Source organism: Helianthus annuus, chromosome 8 (assembly GCF_002127325.2).
Source record: "Helianthus annuus cultivar XRQ/B chromosome 8, HanXRQr2.0-SUNRISE, whole genome shotgun sequence".
Taxonomy (NCBI): domain Eukaryota; kingdom Viridiplantae; phylum Streptophyta; class Magnoliopsida; order Asterales; family Asteraceae; genus Helianthus; species Helianthus annuus.
Window position 1 is genome coordinate 15,918,709 of NC_035440.2, and position 9,447 is coordinate 15,928,155.

The 9,447-nt window shown below is 36.1% G+C and overlaps 1 long non-coding RNA gene across 1 annotated transcript; it reads right to left on the reverse strand.

Annotated features, from left to right (window-relative positions):
* Positions 1–1,333, reverse strand: LOC118481182. The gene is made up of 3 exons (XR_004864739.1): positions 849–1,333; positions 621–770; positions 1–69 (listed from the first exon to the last, which is right to left on the reverse strand). It is a non-coding gene; the product is annotated as an uncharacterized LOC118481182 (long non-coding RNA).
* Positions 1,334–9,447: the final 8,114 nt, after the last annotated feature.

The window sequence follows — 9,447 nt, forward strand, 5'->3', positions numbered from 1 at the left end:
GCTAAGTCATCCGATTATCCAAGTGTCAACGAATGTATGAGGTTAGAAGGATGGAACACCGAGGTCACCCTATATGGGCAAGCGATGGTGCAATGAGTAAACGGAATTACGACGGAGGATTTGAATTGGAATTAAAGTATTTAGATGGTAAAAATGTTTGCGTATATATATATATATATATATATATATATATTTTTTTTATATAGTTTTAGTAATATTTCTAAATCAATTCTTTCAAAAGTATAATTGAAATGTTGTCCAAAAATAAACATAATTATGCCTTTATATCTATTTCATCAAAATTAGCCGAATTTGATAGGTTTCATTTTATAAAATTTACACGTTTTATTTTACGGAATTTTACGAAAAACGGGCAGAGTTTCCTCTGTTTTTGGACGATCCCAATAACGCATGTTGTCGATTTATTTGTCAAAATTCAACAATCAACGAAACATTACATACTTATACAAGTTTTATAACGAAAACATATATGAGTTTACATGAGTTTTATACGAGTTTTAAGTAATTAAACAAGTTCTAAACGAGTTTTATACAAGTTTCAAGTAGCTAAACATATATGAACGGTAATAATAAAAAAGTTTGCGTCGATTAAATCATACCAAGTCGTGTGTTGACTGAATTGACTGAACCGACACCCGTTGACTGAGCCGCTGACTTGTCTTGACCGAGTTGACTGACTTTGACCGGGTTTGACCCGATCAGAGACTGAAACAAGGCACAATCAGGACCCAAAATCAACTGTACCGAACCTGAACGGGAATTGAATCGAATAAATCAAAACGAAACTGGACCATAAGATCTTTAAACAAATCTGGATGGAAGTTTACCGGAGAAGAAACAGAGACTGTCGCTGCTTGCCGGACAAACACCACACGCCACTGCTGTCGCCACCGCGTATGGCGGTGTTGTCACTGTCGTTCTTCGTCTTCTCTCTCTCTCCTCGATTCTCTCTCTCTCCTCGATCTATTTGTCTCTCTCTTCTTGTTGTCACGCCACCACCGGACTGCGGTTGTGGTGGCCGTTTGTCAGACAAAAGGCGGAGACACAGAGGGGTTTTGGGTGCGGCTGGATTGAGTTCGCTGCCGGAGAACGGAGACGCCGGAGTGCGGCTCTCGGGTCTCAAGAATTTTGCAAGGAAGAGAGGGGGGTGGGGTGATTGGTTGTGGATGTTGTGGTAGGATTGTAAGGATGATGATGATGAGGTTCTTATTTAGATGTAGTTGATGATGTTTCAAAGAAGTAACAGACAAAATTTGTCTGTGTGTGTTCTTGGACCAGTAGCAAACAAACGAAAACAAAGGGAAACATTATGTGTGGGTAGGGTATAATGTTTTAGGGTTTTCTAAATGACAACTGATCTTAAGGGTACATTATATATGTAGGGTTTTAGTTAGTGGGATTTGAGCTTGGGCCTAGGGCCCACAAGCCCAATCTCTGTGTTTAAGAGGCCAGTAACTCCCTACGAGACCCGTTATCAAAACTCGAATGTCGTAAGAATGTCGTAATATCTCGCGATATTTTATTCAGAGCTGGGAATACGTAAAGTGTACATGGGAAGTAGGTTTTTCAATCCGATTTAACTACGAGTATAATAATGATAATAAAAAAAAGGACTCGGAAATACGAGGCGTTACAATTGGCACTTATGATTTAGTTTCCAATGTATTTTATTGTTTTGTGTTCAATATCTTCGTATAACACATGCAATTTTTTACAAAGAAATAAATCACTAATGGTTGTGACGTATAAATTATTTTTGTGGAAAATAATTATAACGTCGGTTATACGTTGTTTAAAATAATATGGTTTTAAACGGATAGTACATGAAAATACTTGGACATAAACAACTTGAGAGTTGTTACATTGACTAAAAGTCAAAGACAAAACATCAAATGCATAACCACATCATGAATGAGTAATGAAAGAACGTAGTGAGTGTATTGAGATGAAATACACTAACGACATTCATGTCGCATACTTCATTAGAAGTCATTGAAAAATTCACAAGTGTGAATTCTAACATATGAAAGTAAAAGTACTATATGTTATTGTATACCTTTAATAAATCTTGCGAGATTTATAAGTAGATGCGTCTACCACTTGATTATTGTTAGATCTATATGGAGATTTTACCTTCATTTGGGAGAGCATCCTAAATATACATATCTCCTAATGAATAACAATAGATGTGTGCAAATCACTTATGGCAAAATTATGAATGCCATGTTGTTGAGTGTCGATCTAGTTGATTCTATCTCACAGATAATAGTAAGTGTAGACAAGGAACATTCATCTTGTTGGTGATGAATGTGTTCACCAAGTGACTTGTATTAAGACTTATGTTTAAGTACTTATGAGTCAATGGTAGATTGTTGGAGATCAAAGGTAATCAAGTTATGTTCCTTAAATGAATGATGAAATTTAGCTATGTGCTATATATAATAATTTGTGAGACCTTCCTAAATATTGATGTTTTAGGATTATGAATAAGTCTCATTATTTTGTCTTAACAAGGGATGAATGTTGCAAAGTGATATTATGATATCCTTAGGGCTGTGAAGAATCAGAATGATGCATCTTCTGTTCACATGCTAAAGTATTGTAGTCTAAAGCATGCTAGACTAGTACTTGGTTAATTATGGGTCTTGGCGGAGACTAATTAACTCTAAACATTCAAATGCGTATGAACACAAAAAGAATTTGTGTCTGGAAAAAGTTGAGAGAGAATTTTCATTCATTATAAGGAAATGACATGTAACTTTTAAGAGTTTATTCGAAAAGCTAATGAGGAGAACTCATTGTCTAAGCTTATTCTAGATGCTAAATTAGAATTATTCTAAGTTGGTGACAAACTTATGACAATGGCATGTGTTGCTTTGGTCAGCTCGGAAGCTTGTGTAAGCTAATGCAATATGAGTTGAATTCACTGATACAATAAGGTTGGTCTTGTTCAATCATATGTGTATAAATGTCGCCATAAGTGGTGTTACGGAAATGTTGATCAAATGGCAAGAAATGTGGGGGAGGAACCATTTAAGAAACAACCCTATAAGGGTATGTAGAAATGGTTCTCATTAACACATCTAAATGTTATCCACTAACACTTAAATGTGGGGGGTGTCTTGCATTTGTTTTTAGCAATAAGGATTTTGTAATCCAATCTAACATTGCAAATAGACGACTAAGTGGAGGACACAAAGGTCGTAGTGTATAATGGAGATGTGTTTGCCTTAAATGATACACGTATCTTACAAAGACATATGTTATAACCAGATTCAGATGGCCACTGAGGTTATAGTCTTAGAAGTTGACAATAGGCAAAATCAACTTATGAATTAAGAACACATCATGACAACTGATCTCAAATACGCAAAGTTATTTGCTAATGTTATGGATCCAACAACCTGAGGGTTTATTAGAGATCAAGTTGTGGAATGGGACTGAAGCCCTTGAAAAATGAAGTTCATATGATGGAAACCTAACTCAGTAGACTGGAGATCCCAAGAATTGAGTTCAATAGGAAAACCTAATTGTATGAATAAGCGAGGTCACTGTGGGGGAATAACCCTACGCATTTAATAAGGTAGTTTATTATAAAGATTAATAAACTTCCTAGTCCATTCCTAAAAGTGACAAGTGTGAGGCTAAGCATAATATGTGGTAAATGATTTGGATAGATCATGATAACAACAATGCTTTTAGTGATCTAAGGAGAATCACCTATGTTAGAGAGAAGTGGGGTCGCTTCGAATGGAATTGAGGGCACAATTCCTGGAGCTCTCGCAGAACCAGGAAAGTGTTCCATGACCATTATTGGACACGACTATGAGGAGATGACCCGGATAGGGAGAGTCTTGTGTGAAGTGTATTGTCGTCTACACAAACGACAGACGAGTTCAAAGACATCGACATCTACTCAGAGCTAGTGGGCTAAGTGCATTTCATGAGCGAAGGTTCAAAGGGTAACACCTACCTATCGTATGCAAAACTCAACTGTCGAGGTTACATTGGAAATTTTAAGTGTTTTGAATGATCTCCATTCATGTGGGGGATTGTTGGAAATTTGGTGAATGGATATTAAATATATTTATAATTTAATAAAATTATAAATATTAATTAGAATATTCATGTGGTAAGTTAAAGATTAACTCTTGAGTATTTAATTAGTTTTATTAGAGTTTTTAAGTCTCTAATTAAGTGACTAATTATGTGAATAATTAAGTGAATCCTTTCACTAGTCTTGTTCAAATAGTAGGCTATGTGCCTTTCTTTTGGGTACAACAAGAATAGGATATTGCTTGAAACATGAAGAATACTAGAAGTAGTATGAACACTTGAACACCAACTAGAGAGATGAGTACTCTCTAATTGTTTCCACCACATGAGTTCAAACACTACAATTACCGGATGTAACCTTCGGCCGGTGAGCCATCTCCGGCAGTACAGACTGCTTCGGCTGTTGTACCCTGGGAGACAGACGCGTCATCTTTAGTAGAGGCGCGAAATCTGTTTTAAGGGAAGCGTGTTGAACACGTGCCTCAACTAAAATCGTCAACGTTTTAGTGTGCTCTTTGTTGCAGTCAAGGGGTATTTTTCAAAACTCAAGATGATGAATACTCGAGTCTAGGATGCTATCAAGTGCGCGTGAAGCACCCACCAGAGATGCGGCTTGAATCAAGATTGGTATATATAGTTATATTTATATTCTTTTATTTAGTTATTGCAACCGGTATTGTACAATGATATTTCCTACGAATAACGAGAGTCTCGTTATGATATATTTTGTAATTATATTTTACAAAAGTTGAACCTATTTCCTACAGGGGGCTCCATCACGGACCACCCCCACTCCCCTTAGGCCTTAATAATCTTCGTAACCCAATCAACCCGGCTCCATTACATTTAAGCCTACAGATCTGTCCCGTATTCTATTTTTAAACCCGTATCCGTCATCCTCTTCGAAGACCATGGAGGATCACCAGAAGGGACCCGATGATCTTTTCTAGGAGAGCATCTATTAAAAATGGTGATCATGTCATAGCTAAAGGCAGAGCTAGCAAAGGTGCCGGTAATCCCGGCAAAAGCAAAAGAAGGGTGTAAAGGTCAAGTGTGTGAAGGTCGGTGGCGTCACACCTCCAGCTCCTCCAAAGTTGGCCTTTACGTTCCCTCTGTCACATCTGCCATGAGTCGTGTTGGTGTATGTAGTTCCTTGGTGTGGTGATGCCATAGGGCTGTCGTGTAAGTTTTTTTTTCTTTTCTTGGTGTTTTCTTTTTCTTTAGTGCTCTGCTTCATGGTGCTTGTAGCTTTTTTTCTAGCTTCTTACTAGTTTAGGTGGAATATATTGCTTTTTCCGTTGAAGAAAAAAAAAGATCGGTTTAAGCTTGTGGAGGCGGCGGCGGTGTGAGTTGGATGTCGTGTTTGTGACACGTAAACGGTGGGGCTGGATTGTTTTCTATGAACCCTTTGATTGTTTTCCATCTGTTCCAACCATGGTGATGATGGAAGAATGAATATCGACAATCGATTGGTTGATTGAATTAGGGTTGGGTCTGGTCGGAGCAGCGGGATGCTTGCTCTGATACCATGAAGAATTTAATATCGATCGAACACTTTGTACTGTGATTTCTGAATATTTGAACAGAGAATTACAACCATATTAATTTACCTTGCAATGCTAAACAAGGAAACGATATTTATGGCTAAAACAAAGGTAATCCCAATAAAAAAGATGGACAAAATAAAATGGTATTTTGTTTAGTTTACCCATGGATTTTCGGGACCTATCGACTTCTCTGCGACCACGATTTTCAGGTCCCTCGCCGCACTCAGTTTCATGAAGTTAGATAAACTACATATAAGTTCCCAAACCATGGCCGACTCAACCATTTTAGAGGCCTAAAGTGATAGGGGCGGCCCTGGGGGTGGACGGGGAGGACCACCGACCAGAGCCCAATATTTCGAAGGGCACGTTATTTAAAAAAAAAACCCAGTATGTATATGTAATTTTTTTTTCTTTAATTGGGTATACCCATACAAACACCAAAATAGACCCACTTACAAAAATATTCTTATGATTTGGATTAGTTATTAGCCAATTGGCATTCGGTTTAGAGACCTTTAGTGAACCCAATACCCAATTTCGTTAAGGCCTAAGGGCATGTTTTTTCGAGCTCGAACAAGGTGCACAAATTTTCAGGGCCGACCCTGTAAAGCGATATAAAAAATTTGGGACCCTTTTCAATTTTTTTTGAAATTTATATAACCTCTAATGAATTTATAACATCTCAACAACAACACCCATACCCATTAAATCCCACCAATGTCAAAAGCGATTCGTAGGGTCTGGGAAGGGTGAGATGTAGGCAAACCTTACCCCTATCCGTGTGAATAGAGAGGCTGCTTCCAGAGAGACCCTCAACTCGAAGACAGACAATATGCAAACAAACAGAACTAGAAATATAACAATTGCACATAAACATAAGAGGTGGTGACAGAGTAGCATAGTAAAATGGAAATAGATATAAATCATAACACATAACAAAATATAAACAGATATAACATAAAAAACATATATATTGATACCATGAATAAATCGCATGGAATGGCCACCTAAAGTTTAAGAAAATCTAAACCCCTAAGACAAAGCTAAGACCCCTTTGTACTTTTCCCTAAAGGTCTTTAACCTTAATCCTACGTGTCCACGAAGTCCTATCCTGAGCCAAGTCCTCAGAAAGGTGCAAATCTAACAAATCTTGCATAATTCGCTCATCCCAAGTCAATTTAGGTCTTCCTATAATCCTCTCCCCCTCTACTAGGGGCGCAACTTTGAAGGGGGGTGGGGTCGCCCGAAATTTTTGCTCAGTAGTGTTATATATGTAGTTCTCGTTTAGAAATTTTTAGGTATATACGTTTTCGACCCTCCGTGTAACGCCCTGCTTCTTCGTACTTTCCATAATTAGAAAGTCTTGTTTGTATTCCTATTTTTGGAATTCTTGTGTTCTTGTAATCGTTCGTTCATTATAATCGTTGTAAAACCCGAAACTTGAATCATAAATAAAATCCGTCTTTAAATTCGTGTTATACATACCTCATACATATTCATATGTTTAATTTCGTGAAACAACTAATACATATTCGTAATTCTTGGAAACTATGCATTAAACTTGCAAATACGTGAAACATGCTAAACATACGTCTTTTGAATGCCTACGATACTTAATTACGACATTCGTACGCTTAACCATACGTGAAACATGTTTATTTTTTTTAAATATATATATTTGCCAAACACTCAAATAGTTGATTATCTGATTATTGAGATATCAAGCAACATAATCAAATCCAGACATTATCTTTCAACATCACATTTTGTTATAGTTAATTATCTGATTTTGATTATTCAAAACGCATAATCTGTTTTCAAAACTCAACCCCAAACACCCTCTGAAAATCCTTTTCTAAATGCAAATAATCAATTTTTGGAACATTGTGTTTTGTTGCAGTAGGGGGAGATGCTTTTGGAAAACTGCGTTTTGTAACTTTCTAAACGCAAATAATCACTTTTTTATTTTTTTTACCCAAACACTCAAAACTGATTATTTACGATTTCAAAACTCAATAATCTAAAAATCTCCTTAAAAACTCAACCCCAAACACCCTCTAAGTTTACCAATGGATTTTCGGGAACTATCGACTTCTCTACGACCACGATTTTTAGGTCCCTCACCGCACTCAGTTTCATGAAGTTACTTAAACTACATATACGTCCCCAAACTATGTCAATGTTACAGATTTAACTCAATTTTTATTTTTCTTTCTCTACAAGTCCACACACTACATGTGATTTTGAATTTTGAAATCAAACCTTATTAGCTTTTTAATCCGAAGTTCATGGTTTTATTGCCATTCCCACATTAATTTTATTTTATTTAGTAATCAGTAATAGTTCATTATATACATGTTTTGATGAAATGTTTTAATATAAATACATAACAGATGTTTATGTGACGTTTTTTCATCGAAAATGCTAGCAAACAAGATCCGGAACACACAGAAGAGGACGAATTGAGCCCATGATGAGAAGAAAAGAGTTCAAATCTAATTGGGATCGTGTAAAACCGTCCCAAACCAAAGAAACCGAACAAGAACAAACCATTTTACGTACATTATTGGTTCTAGAGTTTCTAAAAACCGCTTTTAGGTTATCATTTCTTGTAAGATTTGGTTGACCATAAGTAGAATCTATCTCTTATAATAAATAACTAACCCATGTGGACACTTGGCAAAGCTTTAGACTAGCCACACCAACAAAATCCTGGGTGTCAATATTAGAGACCCCCTACACCTTTCTCTTACTCAGGCAGACAAATTAACGCCCGGATCCTTCGTATCCGACCCGCTACGCAATTCTCCTTGATTTCTAGATTTGAAATTTTTATTCTACCCTTGCATCATACTTTGTTTAAACAACCCCAAAATCCTCATTCTTCTCGCATCTATCATTCAACATTCTCTAATCCTAACCCTAACCCTAACCCTCACCATCGTCGGAAGATACCAACGATTTGATCCATAATACAATATGTTTTCATTGCCAATTTCTAGGTTTTCGATTTTTTTCCTATTTGTATGGTTGTGGTTAAAAGAAATTAGGGTTTTTCAACAACAATTTCAATTCACTTCAATACATGTTCATATGGCTATTTGTTTGTTTGATTTTGATTTTGATTCTGTTTTTTGTTTTTCAATTGCAACTGTGATGATACCCCAATACAATAGAGTGCCTGATAACGATTATGGTTTGATTTTCTTCTGGCAGTTCAGTACTTCATTACTAGGAATAATTGCTTTTTATTCCCATTTTCTGTAAAATTAGGGTTTCCTCATCGAAATGGGTATTTGAATTTACCAGATAAATGTCTTATTTTGTTCCTTAATTCTTGATTATGGTATTGTTTTGATACTAGGGTTTCAAATTTTCAATTATATCTTGTGGTTTTTAATGGGGTTATTTAAGATTTGACTAAATTGGTGAACTTAGATTTGTGGGTGTTTGATAAAGATTAAAACCCACAACAACATTATGGGCTTTTGATAATTTTCTTTATTATCAACATTGATGGAATTATATATTGTGTTTCTTGATTGGTTTTTTCAAGATTTGACTAAATTGGTCAACTCACATTAATGGGTGGTTTATAAAGACTAAAATCCATAACAACATTTTGGGTTTATTATCAATATTGATGGTATTATCAACATTTTGGGTTTATTATCAACATTTTAAGTTTGATTAGATTCTAAAGGCTTCTGGAATTGCTGCTCTTGATATAAAGAAACTGAAAAACGCCGGTTTATGTACAGTTGAATTTGTAGCATACTCTCCTCGAAAAGAGCTTCTGCAAATCAAAGGAATTAGTGAAGCT